Below are 15,263 nucleotides of genomic sequence, written 5' to 3' on the forward strand. Positions count from 1 at the left end.
AGTTCAAATATGTTAAAAAATATTTATTCGCAGTTTTGCTACTGTGGGTATAATCGCCAATTAATGCACACCTTAAAAACCTAGTTTTTTTCAGTTTAGCTTTTGCTTAGCTTACCTTAGGAGCTTAGACTGACTGTGCGTATACATTAGCCTGGTACACGGTTTATATAGGAAAATATAAAAAATGAAAAAAAAAAAACTCCAACTCCTGTATACTTTTTGAGTTTCATTTTGGTCCCATATCAACTGTTCAAAATTTCAGATCGATCGAAGAAACTATATTTTAGCGCCCGCCATTTTTAGTTTTTCATACGATTTACGATTTACGATGCTAGCTGTCCTACCAAGGAAGAAATCTCATACAGAGATGTTCCTTGGTGGAACAAAACTTTGGCTGCTTTAAGGAAAAAATCTCGGAAGCTTTTTAATCGAGCAAAACTTTCTGGACAATGGGATCAATATAAAATGGCCCTTACAACTTATGATAAAGAACTAAGAAAACCACGTAGAATTACCTGGATGTCCTATTGCGAGAACGTAGAAAAAACCCCAGATGTTGCAAAATTGCAAAAAGTTCTTTCCAAGGACCATTCAAATGGTCTGAGAAATTTGAAGAAAACAAACGGTAGTTTTACTATTGACACAAACGAAACATTAAAATAATGATGGAAACACATTTCCCGGGTTCAAATTTCTAAGATAATGTACAAGATGCAGCAGTTGTGGAAAATCATAGGTGTTTCAGGACTATGAATGACTATCTATCCGTATACTTCCGGACTATACGGACATTGCAACAAGCAGTGATTAGGAAATTGAGTGTTTGTTTTTCTTTGTATTTCTAGACCAACCCCCGTCCCCCCTCTGTCACGCTATTTTCCTATACCTGTTACACGTACTGTCACACTTTTCTAGACCCACCCCCTCCCCTAAATGTTGGACGTAATTTTTGAACGTTCCCTTTTGTGGAATGCCATAGCAGATACGCTATGGAGACAACTCAATAATAGCGGGTTTTCTACTAAGTCTTATGGTTTTGCCGTCGACTACCTAATAGGGTTCATTCACAAATATCATAACGCCAAAATTGGCCTTTTCTGACACCCACCCACCCCTTCGTAACACTATTTGTATGGGGAGATTTTTTTTTCGTTCGAGCTGTAACACCACGAAGGACACCCACCCACCCCATTTGTGAACAAGCCCATATTGCATTAACACTAACAGTCGGTATGTGCATCAGCACCCTTTTCGACCTGATGCAAAGCGCCCTTCGGGAGCGTTCATAAATGACGTGCATTTCTAGGGGGAAGGGGAATCTGACATTGTGTGACGTGCTGTGTTAGGTATGAGCCATTTTACGAGACGTTTCGGATCAGCTGATCGCTCATTTCATGAATGAAAATTTGACAGGAGGTTGCGCCCAAGCCCGTGAGTGTTAATACCCGAGCAGGAGAAAACAGCTGAGGAATACCAAACTTAGGTATGGAAAACCGAATACCTACAACCTGAATGAGGTATTAAGAAGCCCTGCATAAGAGGTAAAATACCTAAAATAATAACTGGTTTATATTCTGCACATAACACGTGAATAATAACATCAGGTATGGTAATACCTGAATAATAATCGGCGATTTTTCCATACAAATGACAATTTTTCCATAATTGAATAATACCTCAAGCAGTCCTCAACACCAAACCAATAACTCGTTGAGGTATTATATCAATACCTACAAAATACCAAAATAAGTTATTTTCAATACCTGGATAACCGACCAATACCTAGCCTTGGTTTGATACCTGAATTTGGTATGCTTCAGTTATGTGTCAGTTATTCATTCCTGCTCGGGTATCAATATCAACACTGTTGTCGTTTCGCAAAATAGACAATGGGAAAATATGCTACGAGGGGGAAGGGGGGAGTAAAAATCGGCCAAAAAAGCTACGTCAAGTAGTAGAGAGGTGGTGTCGCTAATATGGCTCTTCAGTAAATCTGAGTAAAACATTTATTGTTCTTTTCACGGAAAGGCGAAACCGAAAAGGCGTTCGACCTTTGCGTTTCTTTGATTGTGAAATCAATGTGAGCGATCAGGTAAAGTACGTGAACTTATTCTTGATTCCAAGCTTTTATGGACACCTCATATTGAGTTCAGAATCAAAAAAGCTTGTATGACCTTCAGGCAATGCCGACGAACCTTTGATATAACTCGGGCTCTAAAACCCAAGCATAACAAACAGATTTACACAACTGTTGTTCGGCCAATATTGGCTTAAGGATGTCTTGTGTGGTGACCGAAGGGCGAAGTGAGAACGATCCAATCAAAATTAGGCGACCTCCAAACGATGTAGTTTGGTTTGATATCTGGATCGCTCTCTTCAACTCCCACAGCGGCGCTCGAAGTTTTCTTTGGCGTTGCCCCACTACTCGAGCAGAAGGGCATACCTTACAAATACCATGCGAAGAGCATCATGTGCTCTAATACCTTAAATTGTTATTGCTGCGTTATTCTACGAAATGTTATGAGAACATCACAATAACAGTCTGAAGTATTTGATCAGAGTTTGGTATTGATGTAGTATTTGTTGGTTTAGCTGTGAAAATAACCGAAGAACAAGATTTGCTATTATGTACTTGATGCAGTCATCGAACAAGTGAAACATTTAATAACAAGAAATGTTATTAGTTTGTTATTCAATAACTTTGAAATAACAAATACAGCACTTGAAATTTTAGGTATGCATTCATTATTGAAATAACAAGACTTGTTATTTTCCAGGTGTTATTTATACAAAATTTTGGTATTCGTTTTTGTTATTTTGCCTCTTATTACCACCTAATAAAGGGCATATCGAGGTATGGTAGTATTTAAGATAAATACCTTGATATGTTATTCACTTGTTATTTTCTTCTGCTGGGGTATACATTTATCTTAAACAAGAAGCACTTTCATGAACTTGATGCAAAGGTGCTGATTAGTATAAAACACAGTTAGCTTAAGCGGCTCACCGTTCGAGCATAGTGCAACACAAATTATTTTGAGGATAGAGAGGAAAAGAACTGGGGAAAAGTGTACTTTGTTGTAAATTTGGAAGGTTTGTGTTAATTTTCTGGCGTATTGAACGTACAAAATTTAGGCGAATTAAACCCATTTTTATTTATTTATTTCTTTATTTGGTGAACTCCAAAGGGATCAAGAGAGGATACATTCTTCCGGCTTCTTGATTTTTTTAAGTTTTTTATATTCTTCTGAAAAGCTGTTTAAGGACAGACGTGTTAGAGTCCAAAAAGGGTCGCCACAATGGCCGACTTTGGCACCTACTCACGATTTCAAGCGCGCAAATCTCTTCGTTAACAAAACCAGTGCACCTGATCTTCTCATTTTAAGATTATTGTAAGTGAGCAAGAACAGAATAATAAAATTCATTGTTGTTTGAAGCTAGCTTCTTGGGATTTGTGCGTTTGAAGTTCTGATGTACTGTTGAAGTGGGATTTCAAGACGTTTGTTCTTAAGTCAATGATGTTTGTTCAGATGTAAGGAGGATCTTGTGGGGGCCACCAAATTCCCAGCTTCAGCGCCAGACGATGGTATCGTCTGCCAGCCCGAGCAGAAGAGAATAGCAAAATAATAACTACAAAATAACATAACCTGTTTTTATATCTTGTTTTGTTATTATTAACTTATCAAGGAATTACTTTTCCCTAACATGTTTTGTTGGACAATCTTATTTTGTTATTATCCAGTTATTGATATGCACCCATTAAACAATATTTAAATAACATGTTTTGTTATGGAGCAAACTAAGTTATTATTGTGATATTGAGAGTATACAAATATTTGATATACAATATCTCAACAATAACAAGTTTTTAAATTGTAACTACAACATTGAAGATTTACGTTCCTTGCAGCATTCCGTACATATTATCAAATTATTCTTATTATTGTTCTTGTCAGCTTATTATTTTATGAACACTTTGACGATTATGTCGTGTTTTTTTTATCATTTTTTGTATCCAATTGCATATAGTCCATGCCATAGAAAATCTCAGAATGTTGTAATACTTGGTGGATTAGTAGTTTCTCGGAAATAGTTAGACTCATATGTTATAATTCACAATTAAGATAACTCTATCTAAAGGGTGGTCCATAAATTTTTGCTTTTGGTTTGTTATAAATAACTTTTGAAGATCAAAATTTGTTATCGAAATATTTTCCAAATTCATTGTTATTAAGTTGTTATTGACGCAAACAAAACATGTTATTAAATTGGTCTTCCAGGAGCATTTTGTTGTTATAATATTTGTTATTTTGCCGCTTATGACACGCAAGTTTATAACAGAATATGTTATGTTAATAACATTAAAATAACTGATTTCATTACTCAGTTATTTAGCCAAAATAACGCATTTTGTTATGCGATTGTTATTTTCTTCTGCTCGGGAGGAATTGCGGATCGAATTGCCCAGCTAGCTGTTGTTCAAGCCCACAACAAGATCAACCGGTAGCATCAAAACCCCAATTAACTCAGTAGACCGAATCACCTAAAGCCCAATTCAATTTCAAGAACTTTCTTATTAAGTAGTTAAAAGATCTCGTTCATAGTTAGAAATAAGCGTTAAAGTTTATTGAAGAAGCAACAAATTGTGTTCTAGCAATTTGGGGGATAAATCGCAACTACTTTCTAGGTTGCATTACGAGAACAAAATTTATTATAAAAAAATTTAATTTATTCCAAGGGTGTTTAATTTCCAATTTGTTCCTAACAGGCCTATGAGCGCTTTTGGGTTCTCTGAGAACATTAAAAAAGATCTTGGATCTCTGGCCCTACTGTGACGTCACTCCTGATTGATAGTGTGTAATCTCTTATTGAGTCGATTAGAGAATCAGTGAGAGGGTAATACAAGCATGGTTGGGTATAATACTACTTATTCGAGCGTGATGTATCCATACAAGGCAGTGCGATAGGAGTACTTACAGGTTCAGTAGTGGTTACCTATGCCACTCGGGGGTAGTCGCGAGCTCTCAGGTAGCGATCCGAGGGCATGCGATCGCTCTAGGTTGTTGTGAAGGCCGGGCACGGCCGATCTAGCACCAGCAAACTTCTAGGACGTCGGTATACGAGCACCACCGAGCAGTCCTTCGGGTCGACGCCCAGCACGTATAGGGGTTCGGCGACGACGATGGTTACGAGCCGTGGGGACGCTCCTTCCAACGGCGAGGAAGGCTCGTCGTTGCTCTCGGAGAGATCGTGGATGCTGTGTGACTAGGCTTGGTTGTAGTAGGTGGATTTCGGGCAAAGGCGATGTGAGGCGGGAAGCACGTGAGTCGGGGGGGTAACCTCGCTGGCGTGGCGATCCTTTCCCTTCTAGACCACTCGCTGAACCACCTGGGAGGAGCGTGAGAATGCGAGGCCGAGATTTTTACCGCTGGCCGACGCTCTCCAGGTGGACTATCGCGGCGCGCAGCCACAAGGCTATAGTGCGCACCTAGGCAGGTTCCCAATGCTTCCATCACTAGCCCTCAAATGTTTCGGATTCGACGAACGAGCGATGCCGATCCGATGCCTATCCGACACCAACCCCAAAGACTTCGGCACTCCGCCGGCACGTGGGCACTGTACATAAATTCCAATTAGAGTACTCTCATCGCAAATATTTTAACCCAAAATTTACCTCTCTTCTTGCTCGATATTTGCACACTGATTACGCGATATAATTTCTTGAATAACTTCTCCGACTTCTGTTTTAAAGGAATTACTTAAGATTTTGCTTCTTCACTTTTAAGGTTATTAACTTACTCGAATCGCTCTATTTTCGCTACACGGTTCGACTCACTAATTGCGATCCAGAAATTAGAAATAAAATCACCTCTGGAAATAATTAAATTTGGTTTTAGAATCACTTAACACTTGCATATTTTTTTCTTTAATTACTTAATAATACTGCTAGATCGCACTTTCTCACTTAAAACTTTTTTTTTTTAAACCTTATCACTCGGCTGTCTAAAAGGAAAAGACCGAGAGTGCTATTTCTTCACTTCACGAAACCTATCATTTCTTTTTTAGTACTTATTCCATTTACGTCATATTTCCGGATTCCTTAATTTTAGTACTAATATTTCAGGTTGGCATTACTCTACGAACTAATCACCCACATTATTACCTTATACACGATCAACGAGATTGCACTGCTCGAATCGAACACCTCACCTACAGAAACTTATCGTTTCTCTTTTGAAACGAACGTTGCTCGTTTCATTACTTCCCACTCTTCCCAAAAAAAATTACGCCAATAATTTTTTTTCACTATTATTCTTCATCATTAATTCTTCCGAAAACCTAACTTTGAACTTAAACTTTGAACTTGAACTTTACTTACTATTGCATGCAAATATGGAGATTTGTCTGGACTTTTCAAGTTAATTTTGCACCCGAGAGATCGAATTATAAACCGAACCGACCCGAAACCAGTTTGATACTGATCATCTATTGCTTTATAGCTTTTTTCCGATAAATCAACCCCAATACATTTATTGGGAACAAACATCACCCGAAGTGATAGCCAATACTATCATATTCCTTCCTCGAAAAATGTACCTGTACGTGCATATTCGATTCGAGAAAAATGATCTAATTTCTCAAATATCAACCCCATCACACACTGATGGGAAATTCACATACCAGTTCAACTATCTCTCTTCTCTCAGGCTTCTGCCAAATGTTACGAACCGGGCTATTGTTGTAATGAAATTCAAATGATTTTTAATTGGTTTGAGGCAGTGGCCGCGAACAGGACTGCTTTGGCCTCTATTGCTAATCTTATGGGTGGAATGAATTATCGAATGAAATATGCATCTGAGGAAATACTATGGAGCTTAATTTGTCAAATGTAAGTATAGGGGGATTAGGGGCATAATGGACACCCGGGGCGAAATGGACACCCCTGTTTTTGCCGAAACCGTTGACTTTTATGTAAAACTTTCAATGCATAAGTGTAAAGGAACAAGTCATTGTTCTATTTATCAAAAGTACCATTTATATACCTTTAAAATAACCAAAATATCATTGAAATTGAAGTATGTTTTTCATATGGTGATTTTTTTATAATTTCGAAGCAGCAGCAAATAAGGTATTACGAGTGATTGAGTGTGTCCACCATACAAACTAGTGAATTTTTAGCTTATCTACATGTATTCGCAGATTTAGCAATGGATGCAGTATTACATTTTTGATCAGAACTTACTCAAAATAGCAATTTCAATGTTGTAATCTATTAAGGGCAAAATGAACACTGGCAATTATGAATGGATGTACGCGAGTTGCATACTGTTAGGCGTTTTAGAGAGTTTGAAAAAAATCAATCCGATTGTTTTAGCCTAAAATTTATTTAATTAACTTTGAAGTTATGTAAACTCGTCTAAGATGGAGTATTATATCTGTGGTATTGATCTCCGTTGGCAAATTACTTAACTGGTCGATATTCTCAAAGATACAGCAAAAAATATGCAGGGGTGTCCATTATGCCCCGATGGGTGTCCATTTCGCCCCGTACCTTTCCTGCCAGCCCCAAAAAACACACGGTTTTCAATTCATTATTTCTTCACAATAATGACATTCTATCAGCTGTAAATGATTGAAATACGTAGGGAACAAGTTAAAGTTGTAAGCCAACTGATAATATGTTAAGTTTTTGTCGGTTATACAGGTCTAACATGCTCATATGCTTAGGGTGTTCATTATGCCCCTAATACCCCTACCAATTCCGTATTTTCTAAATATTCTAATTAATCCTTTTTTTTTATTCCAGGTTCTTACAATTCAATTTATTCTACTGGTTATTCTCATCATAAATTCGGCTGATTATCTCTATATTCATTGTTCTATTCTCCCTTTCTGGTTCAACGGAACCATCTGGAAAGTGGAACAACTTCTATTGTGTGTGTGTTTTTTTAAACCTTTGGTGTCTTTTCGTAAAAGACGCAAAAGTTCATTGACCTGACTTATTGTGAGGGAAAAGTTTATTCTATATATTTACAAATTCTGTACTAAGCACGACAGCAACATCGTCCTTGTTCTTCTGCTCCAAATAATTTAATGTATGTTTTTGGTAAGTATAATTAATTTCTCGTTTTGTTTGCATTAGTTTTTTCATTTATTTATTTATTATTCTAGTTTTCCGTTGTTTCGTATTTTTTTTTGGCTTGCATATAGCAATGTTTCATAGTATTTTTACATAGCTTTTTTTCTCTATTTTTCCATTTTGTTTATTACCAATTAGTGTTAATTCCTAGATTATCCGATTTTCGTATTTTGTTGTTTCGCTTAAAGCCGCAAACTTAGTTTTTGTACATAGCTGTTACATCTGACGTTTTTAAAGTTTTTTCATTTGGGAAACGTGATAAAGCCCTAATGATTTTCCGTTCAAATCCTGCAATAAATAGCAAACATCTCCTACTTTCTTTTTCACGATCGCTTCTGAAAATTTTGGAGCTAGCTTAGCATTGAACGCTTTTGATTTGTCTGAAAGAAAGTGATTTCTCCTGAGGATTTTTTGACCAACCTGGAACTCAAGTAGTTTTCCAGATCGTAAGTTATAGTATTTGGAGTATTTGTCATACGCGATTTTGAGATTTTTTCGAACTTCTACGTGTATTTGATGCATTCTTTCTGCGTGTTCCTTTTCTAAGGGAGACTGGTCACTGTTGGTATCCCGTAGGTTCTGATACTCTTCGCCGGAGCTTATTTGATTTCTCCCAAAATTAACAAAATACGGCGAAAACCCGCTTGAAGCATGTGTTGCATTGTTTATTGCATTTGCAATCTTATAAACATTCTCATCCCATAGATTCTGTTCCTTTTTAATTAATGCTCTGATTGCTGATGTAATTACTCTATTAGTCCTCTCTGCATTATTCACCTGAGGAAAATAAACCGGTGTGAGCCATTGACTTACGCCGTATCGTTCTAAGAGGGTTCTAAAGTCCTTAGAAACAAATTGTGTGCCGTTATCGGACACGACAATTTCGGGAACACCGAAAAGAAGAAAAACCATGTTCTCTACGAAAAATGTTAGTTGTTTTGCCTTAGCTTCTTTCAATGGTTGGATGATTACGAATTTTGTAAAAATATCGGTGATCACCAGAAGACAAGTATTGCCCGTTTTCTTGGCCCTTGGAAACGGGCCAATATAGTCCATTGCTATAATTTGCCAAGGTTGGGTGGCCAATTTCTGTTTACCCATAGGGGGCGTATGATTAACATTGTCCGATTTGGATGTTTTACAAATCACGCAAGAAGTGCAAAAGTTTTTAATCTCTGTATACATTACTGGCCAGAAATATCTTTCTTTAATCTTTTCTAGAGTTTTTTCAAAACCTAAATGAGCGTCCTGATGAGTGTTTTTGATAATATTCACCCTCTTTTCTTTCGTAGGCACAATTTTCCATTCAAATCTACTATCAGTCATTTTGGTTTCATTTTTTACGTATTTGTAAATTTTATCATCAACGACTTTGAATTCTTTGTAGTCACTTGGATTTTCCCTAATTTTTTTCATCAATGCCTTATGTTCCAAGTCTTCCCATTTTTCGGAAATTGCAACTACTGATCTGGATAGGCAATCTGCCGTTATGTTTTCGCGGCCTTTTCGATATTCTATAGTGAATTCAAATTGCTGAAGTTTAAGCGCCCACCTACAAAGTTTAGCTGAGCCCTTATCTGCACTCACTTTCGATAACCAGACGAGACTACGGGCATCTGTAATTACTCGAAATTGTGTCCCTTCGATGTAATTTCGAAATGCTTCGATTGCCCACAAAACCGCAAGACATTCTTTTTCAACCGTTGCGTATTTTCTCCTGGTTGAATTAAGTTTTTTGCTAAAATACGCTATGACACGTTTTTCGCCCTTCTGGACTTGCGTTAAGACCGCCCCCACTGCCAGATCAGAAGCGCCTGATTCTATAGTAAATTTTTCGTGAAAATCTGGATTTGCCAGTATAGGAGGACTTATCAGAGCATTTTTCAATCTATTCAAAGCATTATCCGCCTCAGGGGTCCACAAAAACTTCTTTTTATCCTTTTTTAGAAGGTCTGAAATAGGAGCAGTTATGTCGCTGAAATTTTTGATAAATTTCTGATAAAAATTGGCAAGACCTAATAATCGCCTTATATCTTTAACAGTTTTTGGCACTTGGTAATCTAGTATTGGCCTTATTTTTTCCATATCTATAGATATTCCATGCTCAGACACGACATATCCTAGATATCTAACACTTTTTCGGCAAAATATTGATTTGCTGAGGCTAATTGTTAAATTTGCTAGCCTCAAACGCTTTGCGACCTCTTTTATCAAAAGAAAATGTTGATCCAGGGTTTTTGTTGCGATGATAATATCATCAAGATAAACCCATACGTATGTTTCAGACTCTAGTTTAATTTAAAAACACTTCACTAATACTTTACTTTTGCAAAAGAAAAAATAAAAAATGAATAACTCTTTTAAAGAAAAACTAGAAAGGACGAGCAAATTCCTTTTAATTCTACTACTGTGCTTATCTTCGGACAGATAGGCCTATTTCGTCTGTGACTTACAGACTTCTTCAGTGTCAAGTGCTCGACACTGAAGAAGTCTGTAAGTCACAGACGAAATAGGCCTATCTGTCCGAAGATAAGCACAGTAGTAGAATTAAAAGGAATTTGCTCGTCCTTTCTAGTTTTTCTTTAAAAGAGTTATTCATTTTTTATTTTTTCTTTTGCAAAAGTAAAGTATTAGTGAAGTGTTTTTAAATTAAACTAGAGTCTGAAGTAACAAGTTCTACTAAAAGCTCTAAAGTAATAGTAAAGCCATACGTATGGCTGTAGGTCACAACCCAGTACAAGATCCATGAGTTTCGACATTGTAAATGGAGCCCCTTTCAGCCCGAAGGGCATTACCTTAAATCTAAAAAGCCCCTTTCGTGTTTTGAATGCCGTAAAGTTGCGAGAACTTTCTGCCAGGGGTATTTGCCAATACGCTTCTTTTAAGTCTATGACACTGAAATACGCTGCTTGCTCTATTCTGTGTAAAATTTCATGCAAATTTGGCATGAGATATGCGTCATTTTTGGTGGCAGCATTTACCCGGCGGGAATCTAAGCAGACTCGGAATTTCCCGTTGGGTTTTTTCACCGGAAGTAATGGACTAGCATGGTCTGATTCACATGGTTCGATCACATCCATTTGAATCATCCGATCAATTTCTTCATCCACAAACTTTTGGATGTATGGGGAACATCTATACATCGGGGAAGGTTTAAGTTCTACCCCCGGAATAAGTTTGATTTCATGTTCAATTTTTGCTGTCCGGCCTATTTTATTCTCTTCGGACATTGAAAAGCAATTGATTGATTCGATTAATTGAGTCCGTTCCCATTCGTTTAAACTGTGCTCTGTTTCAATATCTTCTACCGAAATAGGTTCCAAATCCAGCGTGGGAATATCTAAGGATAAATCTTCTTCCGCACTTAAGCTTTCTTCTACCGATCCTACAAAGTTGAATTTTAGCGTAACATTTTCCTCGTCGTTTGAAAAGTAGTTCTCGTAGAAGTATAATGTATTTACCGATTGTGCTTCTTCTGTACCGTCCTGAATAACATGTACCTCATTGTTGCCAATTTTCATTACCGGGACAATCTCGAATGCTTTCCAAAAGTTTATTCCTAAAATAAGGCTTTTGGAAAACTCAGAAACAATATATACACGAATAACTTTGGTTACTTCGTTGAAAGTTATTGGCAAATTTACAAATCCTAAACAGCTATAACTAGACTGCCCTGCTGTATCCACTTTAAGTCTTGATTTATGTAATTTAAAGTTGTATTTTGTTACTAACTTAAGTGAGTTCATTACCGAAATCTCCGCTCCCGAGTCTAATAAGGCATTAATCTCTAGATCGACTATTCTAATTGTAATGTGCGGGCATTTTCTAGGCTCTATAAAAAGTTCATATACTGTCGCTTCTGTATTTAAAGTTTCCCCTTCGTTGGGGTCTGAGATTTCACTGGAAGACGAATCACCCCTCAATTCTCTTCCGAATCCTCGTTTTTTTGATTCTGTTGCGGCAAAACGTGGTTTTTAGGACAAGTTACAAACGTCACACCTGGAGTACCACAAGCGTGACAAAACAAAACTTTTGGTTGTTTGCAATCTCGCCAGCGGTGTCCAAATTTTTTGCAATTCCAGCATAATGTTTCTGACAATCTAACTTTCTCTTGAGGGAACGGTTCTGCCCTAGTATAACCGGTCTGTTTCAACCTATCCTTTCCCTGTTGCCTACCTCTTCCGTCATAAGCACAAACTTCTACTTCATCTGATGAGGATGACGAAGAGTTTGAACTAGCTTCAACATTTCTTACATGTTTCCGGAATGTCTGAGCAGTTTTGGAATAAATTCTTCCACTGTCTTTGTCTAACTGTTGACACAACATGTTAAGATGAGCAATACTGTTGATTTTGTAAAACGTTAATTTAGTCTTGTACCATCTTCGCATATTGTTCCTCAATACTTTAAGTCTCTTTCGCTCTGAAAAATTTTTTGTCATGCGTTCGAACATGCCCTCAATCTCTGAACAGAACGCAACAAATGATTCACCCTTTTTCTGTTTCCTGTCTTTAACTTCCTGTAGCAGTTTTCTGTCTTTATTAGGGTCCCCGAATCTTATTTTGAGATGTTTTGCGAAACTATCCCACGTCCTATATTTCTTTTTGTATGTGAAATACCACCGTCTAGCTTCCCCGGTAAACAGAATGTAAGCTTGATCTAAGAAACGGTCATTTGGAATTCGCTCTGCCGAAATCAGTTCGTTGACCTGAAATACGAAGTCCGAGACATCCATTCCATGTGAATCTCCGCTAAATTGAATGCCCCATCTATCCAAGCGATAATGCTGCATACGATCATCTCTACGATTCATGGACGGATAACTGTTCCTATAGCTTTCTGAGGTATCTGAACTTGACATTGATGATAGCAAACTACTCAACGAATCTAAGGACGAACTATCGTCATCTGTTGACGCCTGCTCCGGTAAACGTTTATCTCCACTTCTTTTTGCCCGCGATGTGCTTTTTTCTTTTTACTTCTTCACATTTTGAACCTGCCTTGAACTTTGCTGATGTTTTCTACCGTCACGATTTTTGGGAATTGCACCAAAATGCCTAGCTTCCATTTTCCTTAACTCTTTCTCTTGCATCATACTTTTAACCGTTTCCGGTCCTATTCTCAATTCATTCATGTTTAGTAAATTCTTGAAAAGGTCGCCAACTGTTTTAGGTGTTGGTTCATGCATAAACTGTTTGTTCTGATGATAGTTAAGTTTTTCGTGGTTAGCCAGACTACTGTGGAATTTTATAGCACCTTCAAATTTTTGCTGAGTATCCTTCCTTCCCGTATCTAACTGATTAAGTTCAATGCCACCCACTGCCTCGTCAAACTTTTCATTACTACGTCATATTTTTGTTCTTCTTGAGCCAAATCCAGTACTATTGTTCTGTGAACTCGTTCCTTCCAATGTCGTAGTTGAGATATCCACCTTACGTGAATATCTCCCTTAAGCCCATGTTCTATTTCTGCCAGCTTTCTCAACACTAATGGCAATTCTTCAGAAAAGAAAATTTTCTCCTGTATTTGAATTGGCTGGTTTCCTTCCATTTTGAAACAGTGTTTCAGTCTTTCACGTTTGTGCAAATCGGATTCGTTTTCTAATTTATTCCTTATTCGAAGTTCATATTCTAATTCCTCCTCACTCAGATCAAAAGCATTTATGTACGTTGTATTCATTGCTTGAGCCATTTTAATGTTATTCAGTTTTTATTCTATTTCAGGATATTGGTATCAAAATGGAAAAATATTGAAAAGTAAAATAATATGAAAATAGAAAAAATAATATGAGTGTAAAACGTGAATATGTGATTTTCAATTCAATTATGAGAATAATATATACAAAACTTAAAAAGAAACCTTCTAGCTAATCAAAAACAAAATCCAAAATCTTACCGAAAAAGCAATACTATATACAGTGTTCGAATCAATTATGTGCAATCCCACTTAAAACTACCATCTTTAAACTTAATTCCGAATTCAAAAAATGGGTGATTAATTCAGCGAATAATTAAACTAAATCTTAAAATTCCTGTGAGACGAGCCTTCTAGAGTTGGGCGCCAATGTAAGGAGGATCTTGTGGGGGCCACCAAATTCCCAGCTTCAGCGCCAGACGATGGTATCGTCTGCCAGGAATTGCGGATCGAATTGCCCAGCTAGCTGTTGTTCAAGCCCACAACAAGATCAACCGGTAGCATCAAAACCCCAATTAACTCAGTAGACCGAATCACCTAAAGCCCAATTCAATTTCAAGAACTTTCTTATTAAGTAGTTAAAAGATCTCGTTCATAGTTAGAAATAAGCGTTAAAGTTTATTGAAGAAGCAACAAATTGTGTTCTAGCAATTTGGGGGATAAATCGCAACTACTTTCTAGGTTGCATTACGAGAACAAAATTTATTATAAAAAAATTTAATTTATTCCAAGGGTGTTTAATTTCCAATTTGTTCCTAACAGGCCTATGAGCGCTTTTGGGTTCTCTGAGAACATTAAAAAAGATCTTGGATCTCTGGCCCTACTGTGACGTCACTCCTGATTGATAGTGTGTAATCTCTTATTGAGTCGATTAGATAATCAGTGAGAGGGTAATACAAGCATGGTTGGGTATAATACTACTTATTCGAGCGTGATGTATCCATACAAGGCAGTGCGATAGGAGTACTTACAGGTTCAGTAGTGGTTACCTATGCCACTCGGGGGTAGTCGCGAGCTCTCAGGTAGCGATCCGAGGGCATGCGATCGCTCCAGGTTGTTGTGAAGGCCGGGCACGGCCGATCTAGCACCAGCAAACTTCTAGGACGTCGGTATACGAGCACCACCGAGCAGTCCTTCGGGTCGACGCCCAGCACGTATAGGGGTTCGGCGACGACGATGGTTACGAGCCGTGGGGACGCTCCTTCCAACGGCGAGGAAGGCTCGTCGTTGCTCTCGGAGAGATCGTGGATGCTGTGTGACTAGGCTTGGTTGTAGTAGGTGGATTTCGGGCAAAGGCGATGTGAGGCGGGAAGCACGTGAGTCGGGGGGGTAACCTCGCTGGCGTGGCGATCCTTTCCCTTCTAGACCACTCGCTGAACCACCTGGGAGGAGCGTGAGAATGCGAGGCCGAGATTTTTACCGCTGGCCG

This window comes from Aedes albopictus, chromosome 2 (genome assembly GCF_035046485.1).
Source record: "Aedes albopictus strain Foshan chromosome 2, AalbF5, whole genome shotgun sequence".
NCBI lineage: Eukaryota > Metazoa > Arthropoda > Insecta > Diptera > Culicidae > Aedes > Aedes albopictus.